We start from the raw sequence: 11,482 nt of genomic DNA, 5'->3' as shown, positions 1-11,482 counted from the left end.
AGGATTTCAGTCCTTCACGGCGTAGTGTGTTACCAATTGTTTTCTTGGTGACTATGGTCCCAGCTGCCTTGAGATCATTAACAAGATCCTCCCATGTAGTTCTGGGCTGATTCCTCACTGTTCTCATGATCAATGCAACTCCACGAGGTGAGACCTTGCATGGAGCCCCAGGCCGAGGGAGATTGACAGTTCTTTTGTGTTTCTTCCATTTGCGAATAATCGCACCAACTGTTGTCACCTTCTCACCAAGCTGCTTGGCAATGGTCTTGTAGCCCATTCCAGACTTGTGTAGGTCTACAATCTTGTCCCTGACATCCTTGGAGAGCTCTTTGGTCTTGGCCATGGTGGAGAGTTTGGAATCTGATTGATTGATTGCTTCTGTGGACAGGTGTCTTTTATACAAGCTGAGATTAGGAGAACTCCCTTTAAGAGTGTGCTCCTAATCTCAGCTCGTTACCTGTATAAAAGACACCTGGGAGCCAGAAATCTTTCTGATTGAGAGGGGGTCAAATACTTATTTCCCTCAAAATGCAAATCAATTTATAACATTTTTGACATGCGTTTTTCTGGATTTTCTTGTTGTTGTTCTGTCTCTCACTGTTCAAATACAACTACCATTAAAATTATAGACTGATCATTTCTTTGTCAGTGGGCAAACGTACAAAATCAGCAGGGGATCAAATACTTCTTTCCCTCACTGTATGTATACATTTTTTTTTTTTTTTTTACATTAAACGATGTTAAAGAAATCCTGCAGTGTTTTTTCAACACTAATCATACAGCTTGCCCCACCAGACAGTCTATTATGACCCTGGTGATTGATTGAGTGGCGACTCTGTAGCAATGTCCTGTTGACTTTCTGCATGCGTCACTTGTCAAGTCCATGCCCACTACATTCCGAACCATCACTCATGTCAGACAATCACCATTTTGAAAAACACTTAACATTCCTGTCTATAGGTTGAATTACGAAATGACCTTGAGTATGAGTAAGATGCTATCTAAGTAAGAAAGAAACATGACAGGGCATAATGTTATAGGAAAATATTTTCAAATAACAGCACGAACCCAATGTTTGGTTGATTACAGGATGTCATCATTTTAAACATTTATAATTATACTGAAAAAGTACAGTACAAATAAAAAATTGTTAAGGTTTTGGTATATATATATATATATATATATATATATATATATATATATATATATATATATATATATATATAAAATAAAACGATGTTAAAGAAATCCTGCAGTGTTTTTTCAATACTAATCATACGGCTTGCACCTGTAGCATAGGTGTGATAACCAAACCCATCAGTTCTGACATGTTTATCAGTGCTGAGAAGACACAATTAGTTTCCCCTCAAGTTCACACATTTTAGTAGAAAGATTTCATGAATTCATTCTTTAAATGTGTTTATAAATTAAGCTCTTGGCTCTTTTCGGAGATCAGGCTATTTTAAGGAAATATTTTTGATTCGTTACCGGTGTAGTCACCATACAGTAGCCCGTCGCATGTTGGTGCATGGATACCACAAAATGTTGGGAATTACTGTTATATAATAAGAAACATTTTTAGAAAGACTTCCTCTCATGTCTGTCTCATTCTCTCCATCCATCCATCTTCAACTGCTTACTCCTTTTCAGGGTCTTGGGGAGCCTGGAGACTATCCCAGGGAGCATCGGGCACAAGGTGGGGTACACCCTGGACAGGGTGCCAATCCATCGCGGGGCACAATCACATACACACTTACACACCCATTCATACACGCCAATCAGCCTACCATGCATGTCTTTGGACTGGGGGAGGAAACCCCCGGACCCTGGAGGTGTGAGGCGAACGTGCTAACCGCTAAACCACCGTGCGCCCTTGTCCCATTCTCTATTGGCATCGACCAGGACAGGTCGAGAGGATGTGAGAATTACACAACGATTGGAAAACTATTTCAACCTGACAGGAGAGCTGTTTGTTTCTTAAGTGCTGCCAAATCCCAATCACATTATACTACGGTATATGGCACAGCTTTCATTATAATGGTAAAAGAAAGGTTTAGATTATAAAAGAAGGTTCAGTGCAACAAAAAGTCACATGAACAAAGGAATAAAGACTCTCTGGTTCACACAGCAACTTTACTTTTATTTCAACTAGTGCAATAAGAATATCATATAAACAAACAAGTCATTTTTACACGTGCAGTGCAAAAATGATGCAAGCGAAACGTTTCCTGGTGAAATGAGACATGAGAAAGAAAGAAGTGAATGCTATTAATCAGGCTTATTAAATCTATCAATTACGGCAACACAAACCACCCTGTTTCTTTTTTGGGAGTGTGTTGAAATAGAACTTCTGCTTTGTTTTGTTTCATTCATCATCACTGTGTGCAATGGAAACTCCAGATGGGTTCAATAGCAATCATTTTTACAGTCATGTGTGTTTGTGTGTGTGGGAGAGGCTCCAGGGTTTGTATTCTGTGGTATGCTCTCAAACAAGTGCAGGAAGTTTGTCCAGGATGGCAAGTCTCACGTTGTCATACCCTTATGTCTCCCTCAAACACACCCCGGTGCCCAGAGCTACATCCTGCCCTGTGCTCATGTGGAGAAGAAAGAACAGCACACACAGAACAGTTTCTCAAGTCTTCATGTAAGGAATGTTGGTTTCTTTTGTACTGGGAAAGAAGACGAGGAGAAGACTGTCAAAATTCAACAAAACTTATTGTGACAGATTAACATTAAGATGAACAAAACGGTGATGTTAATGTTTATAAATGCACAGGGGTAGCAGGTAGGAAGCACAGGTTATTTTTACCAGCTCTAGTTGATTTTGAAATTCTGATGCATCTTCCTTAGCCATTGAGAGATGTCTATGAGATGTCTAATTCATGCATTTACAGAGAACTAAAATGGTATCAGCCCTTAGAAAATGGACTATCATCAGTGCACGGTGGCTTAGTGGTTAGCACGTTCGCCTCACACTAGGGTCGGGGGTTTAATTCCCACCGTGGCCCTGTGTGTGCGGAGTTTGCATGTTTTCTGAGGGTTCTGTGGGGGTTTCCTCCCCCAGTCCAAAGACATGCATGATTGGCATGTCCGTAGTGTATGAATGGGTGTGTGATTGTGCCCTGCGATGGATTGGCATACCCCGCCTTGTCCCCGATGCTCCCTGGGATAGGCTCCAGGTTTCCCCGTGACCCTGAAAAGGATAAGCGGTATAGAAAATGGATGGATGGACTACCATCAAAGTAAAATCTCCATACTGTGCAGTCATACACGTGTTAAATAAACTCTAACAAAAACCAAGTAGGATTTGGTTTTTGTTAGAGTTTACAAAAACCAAAGATTCATATTTGCAAGATTTCGGCCTTTCAGTGGACTGTTGTAAACTCCTGTTACCTTTTACAGTGCTGTCAATTTAGGCAGCGTTCCCATGTTTTACAAGGAAATAATCTTTAGTTTCGTTAAATAGCGAATAGAAACAAGGAAATAGTGTAATCTAATCTACTTGTAAAGATTAGGGTTGTTACAGTCTATAGGGAACCCTACAGAATTAAACTTTTTCCAGAACAATGTAAATGATCTATGAGCTGGGGGAAAAGTGTCCATGGCACCATGCAAATAAGAGATTATAACACATATTATTTCTTCTAAGAATAGTTCAGAACTGTTGAAATATCTGCTTATGCAGCAACTTCCAGGTTCTTTGTGTATTGTGCACTTTGCTGACGTCATTCATGAAAAATGTGGAGATTTGTGTGTTAGTCATCATGTCACGTTACTTATTATCTGTAGGTCATTTTTCCTTGTACCAGGCACGTAATGTTAAACAGTTCATCATTTACTTTCCCTTCCACGTCAACCCCAGTCCTAGCATTACATTTTCATTACAAGTTTCATTTCACATATTTCAGGATTTTATGGGGTCTTTTTCTCAGTCGTTTTTTAATGTTGACATAGTGGGTATGGGAGAGATCAGAACATTGAAGCCAGACACCATATTAGGCAATAATAGTATAATTTTAGAAAAAAGAGTTAGTTTTACTATTTCTATGATCGATTTTGAGACGAAATAAAATGCCATCCTCTTGATCATGGCTTACCTTTATGTATTTCAACACAAGGCATGGTTATTGCGTTTATTTGATATATTTTATACATTGACACATTTTTATTTGTGACTAAACATCCAGATTCTTGTCAGTGAGTGATAAATACACTATATGGTTAAAAAAAATTTGACCATCAAAGCATATGTGGGCCTTCCCCAAACTCTTGCCCTAGCTCCAGCCTGAGACCCACAAAGTGGTCTCCCCTGCAGAGCTCCAGCTTGGAGGTCAATGTGGCAATCTCAACTCCAGAGCTCCAGCATGAGACCCACGAGGTGGTCTCACCTGCCGAGCTCCAGGGTCAACGTGGCAACCTCATCTCCTGAGCCCCAGTGTGAGAACTATAAAGTGGTCTATCCAGCTAGGTTCTTGCCAGAGGTCAAAAAGGCGACCAACCATGCCAAGTTCCAGTCAAGAGGCTGACGAGATGGCGTTCCAAGCCATGTTCCTGTCTGAGGCAGACGAGACAACCTCCCAAGCCGTGTTCCAGTCGGAGGGCGACGGCAATGCCTCCCAAGCTTTGCACCTGTGTGAGGGCGACGACCCTGCCTCCCATCCCATGTTCCAGTTGGAGGGCGATGACCATGCCTCACATGCAGTGTTCCTGTCTGATTGCGACAGCACTCCCTCCCATGCCATGTTCCTGTCTGAATGTGAAGACACGGCCAAGAAGCTATGCTCACGTCCGAGGCTGACGACATGACCAACCGAGCTATGCTTACACCTGAGGCTGACGACACGGCCAAACAAGCTCCGCTCATGCCTGAGGCAGATGGGATGACCCCCCCCAAACTCATCTCACATCTGAGGCCACCGAAAAGGCCTACCAAGTTCTGCTCATGCTTGAAGCTGACGACACAGCTTCCCAAGCCTCGTTCCTGCCTAACGACTCAAGAGAACCTGCCCCAGCCTCATGTCTGCTTCTCGGCTCCTCAAGGATCCAGCAAATCGTTGAACAATACCTGTCTCAGGACCTTGTGGGCTGTGTGGGCATTTTGAGCACACTTGGGTAGCTGTACTGCAAAGATTGATCATTCAGAAACATGACAATGACTAATGTAGTTTACAAAATTAGTTACACACATAAAAAAAAAAAGGTAAACTTCTGAATGTATATGTATTCATTCATTTTTGCTGTCAAAGCACTAATTTAATTCTAGGTACCAAAAAAAAAAAAAAAAAGTTTGCATTTCTAATTCATAAAACCTGGGTATTATTTTATAGAACCCAATTAAACATTACAAAAGACTTCATTGTACGTTTTTATTGACTTTCTTATCAAATCCTCGGGTTATTATAAGGAACAAGGATGCGCTTTTAATAGTAAATGATGTTATCTGCTAAAAAAGCAGATAACATGAAAAGCCCCATTGCACAGATTTCTCAAAAGGAACCTTTTCAGCAAATAACATCATTTACTATTAAAAGCACATCAGATTCCTTATGATCAAATTTCTTGAGTTCCTTCTGGTAACCCAAGGATTTGATAAGGAAGTCATTAAAAACCTACAGTGAAGTCTTTTGTAATGTTTAATTAGGTTCCGTGAAAGAATACCCAGGTTTTATGAATTAGAAATGCAAACTGAGCATAAACAGCTTGTACAATATATCTATTACAGCTATTCAATATATCTATTACAGCTACTCAATATATCTATTATAGCTACTCAATATATCTACTATAGCTACTCAATATATCTATTACAGCTACTCAATATATCTATTATAGCTACTCAATATATCTATTATAGCTACTCAATATATCTACTATAGCTACTCAATATATCTATTACAGCTACTCAATATATCTATTACAGCTACTCAATATATCTATTACAGCTACTCAATATATCTATTACAGCTACTCAATATATCTATTATAGCTACTCAATATATCTACTATAGCTACTCAATATATCTATTATAGCTACTCAATATATCTACTATAGCTACTCAATATATCTATTACAGCTACTCAATATATCTATTACAGCTACTCAATATATCTATTACAGCTACTCAATATATCTATTACAGCTACTCAATATATCTACTATAGCTACTCAATATATCTATTACAGCTACTCAATATATCTATTACAGCTACTCAATATATCTATTACAGCTACTCAATATATCTACTATAGCTACTCAATATATCTATTATAGCTACTCAATATATCTACTATAGCTACTCAATATATCTATTACAGCTACTCAATATATCTATTACAGCTACTCAATATATCTACTATAGCTACTCAATATATCTATTATAGCTACTCAATATATCTACTATAGCTACTCAATATATCTATTACAGCTACTCAATATATCTATTACAGCTACTCAATATATCTATTACAGCTACTCAATATATCTATTACAGCTACTCAATATATCTATTACAGCTACTCAATATATCTACTATAGCTACTCAATATATCTATTATAGCTACTCAATATATCTACTATAGCTACTCAATATATCTATTATAGCTACTCAATATATCTACTATAGCTACTCAATATATTCAATTCAATTCAGTTCAATTGTATTTGTATAGCGCTTTTTACAATAGACATTGTCTCAAAGCAGCTTTACAGAAATATCAACATGGTATACAGATATTAAAGGTGCAAATTTATCCCAACTGAGCAAGCCACTGAGTGGCGACGGTGGCAAGGAAAAACTCCCTAAGATGTTTTAAGAGGAAGAAACCTTGAGAGGAACCCGACTCAGAAGGGAACCCGTCCTCATCTGGGTAACAACAGATATTGTGAAAGAGTTCATTATGGATTTATATGAAGTCTGTATGGCGTTAAGAGCAGCCGTAGTCCCAGCAGTCTGGAATTAGAGAAGATTTGAGCTCCATCCAGAGGCAGAAAGGATCTGGATCTCTAGTATCTCCATAAATTCGTGTGGGGCTCGGCGAAAGGAGAGAGGGAGAAAAAATATAATTATGACTGCGAAGTAGTAGAACAGAATCTAGTCAGGGTAGGCTTGAGTAAACAAATACGTTTTTAGCCTAGACTTAAACACTGAGACTGTGTCTGAGTCCCGAACACTAATAGGAAGACTGTTCCGTAACTGTGGGGCTCTATAAGAGAAAGCTCTTCCCCCTGCTGTAGCCTTCACTATTCGAGGTACCGTCAGATAGCCTGCATCTTTTGATCTAAGTAGGCGTGGCGGATCATATAAAACCAAAAGGTCGCTTAGATATTGTGGCGCGAGACCATTTAGTGCTTTATAGGTTAATAAAAGTATTTTATAATTAATGCGAGATTTTACTGGGAGCCAATGCAGTATTGATAATATCGGTGTGATATGGTCGTATCTTCTAGTTCTAGTTAGGACTCTAGCAGCTGCATTCTGGACTAATTGGAGCTTATTTATATTCCTACTGGAACATCCAGACAGTAAGGCATTACAGTAATCTAATCTAGAGGTGACGAATGCATGAACTAGTATTTCCGCATCATGTAGTGACAATATGTTTCTTATTTTAGAAATATTTCTGAGATGAAAGAAGACTATCCTAGTAATATTATCTACATGAGCATCAAATGATAGGCTGGAGTCAATAATCACTCCAAGGTTTTTAACTGCTGCACATGATGAAACAGAAAGACCATCCAGAGTAACCATGTGATCAGAAAGAATACTTCTAGCTACACGTGGGCCTAATAAAAGTATTTCTGTTTTATCAGAATTAAGTAGAAGGAAGTTAATTAACATCCAATGTCTAATGTCCTTTACACAATCCTCAACTTTACTAAGCTTCTGTCTGTCCTCTGGCTTCGCTGAAACATACAACTGTGTATCGTCAGCATAACAGTGGAAGCTAATTCCATGTTTACGAATAATTTGACCTAGGGGTAGCATATATAAAGTAAAAAGCAGTGGGCCTAAAACAGAACCTTGTGGAACTCCAAAAGTAACCTCAGTACGCATGGAGAATTCACCATTTACATCTACAAACTGATAACGATCGGTCAGATAAGACCTGAGCCAGGACAGGACTGTTCCCTTAATACCAACAACATTTTCTAATCTATCAAGTAGAATAGTGTGATCTATAGTATCAAAAGCTGCACTAAGGTCGAGTAACACAAGCAGCGAGACACAACCCTGATCGTAAGTCAGTAGAAGGTCATTTACTACTTTAACTAACGCTGTCTCTGTGCTATGATGAGGTCTAAATCCTGACTGATACATTTCATGAATGTTATTCCTATCTAAGTACGAGCATAACTGCTTTGCTACAACTTTTTCTAAAATCTTAGAGATGAAGGGGAGATTTGATATTGGTCTATAGCTGGACAATTATAGCTACTCAATATATCTATTACAGCTACTCAATATATCTATTACAGCTACTCAATATATCTATTATAGCTACTCAATATATCTATTATAGCTACTCAATATATCTATTACAGCTACTCAATATATCTATTATAGCTACTCAATATATCTATTACAGCTACTCAATATATCTATTATAGCTACTCAATATATCTACTATAGCTACTCAATATATCTATTACAGCTACTCAATATATCTATTACAGCTACTCAATATATCTATTATAGCTACTCAATATATCTATTACAGCTACTCAATATATCTATTATAGCTACTCAATATATCTATTATAGCTACTCAATATATCTATTACAGCTACTCAATATATCTATTATAGCTACTCAATATATCTACTATAGCTACTCAATATATCTATTACAGCTACTCAATATATCTATTACAGCTACTCAATATATCTATTATAGCTACTCAATATATCTATTACAGCTACTCAATATATCTATTACAGCTACTCAATATATCTATTATAGCTACTCAATATATATATATATATTACAGCTACTCAATATATCTATTATAGCTACTCAATATATCTATTACAGCTACTCAATATATCTATTATAGCTACTCAATATATCTACTATAGCTACTCAATATATCTATTACAGCTACTCAATATATCTATTACAGCTACTCAATATATCTATTATAGCTACTCAATATATCTATTACAGCTACTCAATATATCTATTACAGCTACTCAATATATCTATTATAGCTACTCAATATATATATATATATTACAGCTACTCAATATATCTATTATAGCTACTCAATATATCTATTACAGCTATTCAATATATCTATTATAGCTACTCAATATATCTACTATAGCTACTCAATATATCTATTACAGCTACTCAATATATCTATTATAGCTACTCAATATATCTATTACAGCTATTCAATATATCTATTATAGCTACTCAATATATCTACTATAGCTACTCAATATATCTATTACAGCTACTCAATATATCTATTATAGTCACTCTAATGGGGAAAAAGTTTGCATTTCTACTTCATAAAACCCGTGTATTCTTTCACGGAACCTAATTAAACATGACAAAAGACTTCACTCTAGGTTATTATTGACTTCCTCATCAAATCCTTGGGTTACCAGAAGGGACAATGATCTGATGTGCTTTTAATAATAAGTGATGTTAACTGCTAAAAGGTTCCTTTTGAGAAAAACTGTGTAATGGGGCTTTTCATCAGAACTACTCAACCAAGCATTTCCTTTTAGTAAAAGATCAGTAGCACCTGAGTAAACTTAAGAACTACTTTATATCTATAAATAGAAAAGCCGTTTGCACTTATATCAGTTAGAGCAAGGAACACTAAACCAGCAACAAAATGCGGTATCAAATATAAGGCACATATGCACTAAAATGTGTCAGGAGCACTGGAAATACTCGTCTTTCTAGTAAAATTCCAGCTTACTCACCTGACCTGGTATCTGTACCGAAACACCCACTCATAAGATGCCCACTTTTACCTTCAATTATACAACAATGAATACCTAAGATGCGTACGATAGTTGAATAATTCTCATAATAAGTTCTGGTACTCGGTCAAAAAATCCTTTGTGTTTTCTTTCTTCTGAATGATCAGTCGTAGCAGTACAGCGGAATGAACATATTACCCAAGTGTGCTCATACAAATAACAATATTGTCCATTTCTTACACAAACGACAACCATATCTGTATGACTTAAGCCTTTTCCTGAGCAGAATGTTTTCCCATACTTTAGCCTTGAGTGAGTTCGTGTCTTTCAGACATCTTTACACATGACTTTCGTCACTTAATTATTTGTGAAACACGAACAAAGAGTGAAATGTTACGTCAGTATGAATACAGAGTGATGACGTAGAGTTCAAAAGAACGCTTCATCTCATTCACGTGAAGCTAATATTTACCAGTTACACAGGTAAGGGATTCTTCTGATGGTAACTAGAACTAAGGGCTTTGACAGCAAAAAGGATTGAATACATATACATTCACAAGTTTGACTTTTTTTCATTTGTAACTAATTTTGCAAACTATATTGACCGTTTCCACCACGACCCATCCACTCGATAACAGTTTGAGTCTTTAGATATCAGTTAAACCAGAAATAAGATGTTACATATAGTCATTGCTTCCCATTTTAAACACATGTAAGTGTATGATCTATTATTGTAAATCATAATGGAAGTTTAGTTTGAATGGAAGTGTTTTATTCCTCTTATACCACAGCAACTTGCCAACAATGAGCATTTTTAATTTATTAATTTATAACTCATCATGCTTTTTAACCATTTATAATTACACTCAATGTTATGGAACACCTGCGAGATAAGTTAGTATACAGCTGCATCTCAAAAAATGTTAATATCATGGAAAAGTACAATTTTTTCCATGATTTAATAATAAAAAAAAATGTTGCTTGTCATTTTATGTCACAAATCGACACAGAATATCCCATAGTACTGAAGTGTGAGGAAACAGTCAATATAGTTTGCAAAATTAGTTACACATTAAAAAAAAAGAGTCAAACTTCTGAATGTATATGTATTCGATCCTTTTTCCGGTACAGAATATGTTGATCAAGTGTAATCACTATGTTTAATTAACATCTGGATATGTTAATAAAGTACAATAAATATGTATAATCAACAATTACTTAGAAGCATAATCTAATAATCAATATTAGCTAACAAGCATAATCTATATGTATAATCAGTGTTTAGAAGCATAAGCTAAAACCATAGGACATTTTTTAATCAAGTTATATTCTAAGTGTGTACAGAGCTAGAAGACGTCTATGTTTTACTGCACAGCAGGTGTTTTTCTGTATTTGTGTATCCCTGTACTTCCTGTGTAAGCTGAGTTAGAAGAACCTCGTATTTTGTCTACATTAGCTTCACTCTCTGGCGATAAATTAGTAATTCGACATTCACCAAAACTGTGTTTCCAATCAAAGCCCTTTGGGTCTGCGAAAGAAGA

The sequence above is a fragment of the Ictalurus punctatus genome, chromosome 8 (assembly GCF_001660625.3).
Source record: "Ictalurus punctatus breed USDA103 chromosome 8, Coco_2.0, whole genome shotgun sequence".
Taxonomy (NCBI): Eukaryota; Metazoa; Chordata; class Actinopteri; order Siluriformes; family Ictaluridae; genus Ictalurus; species Ictalurus punctatus.
This window is presented reverse-complemented; position numbering follows the sequence as displayed.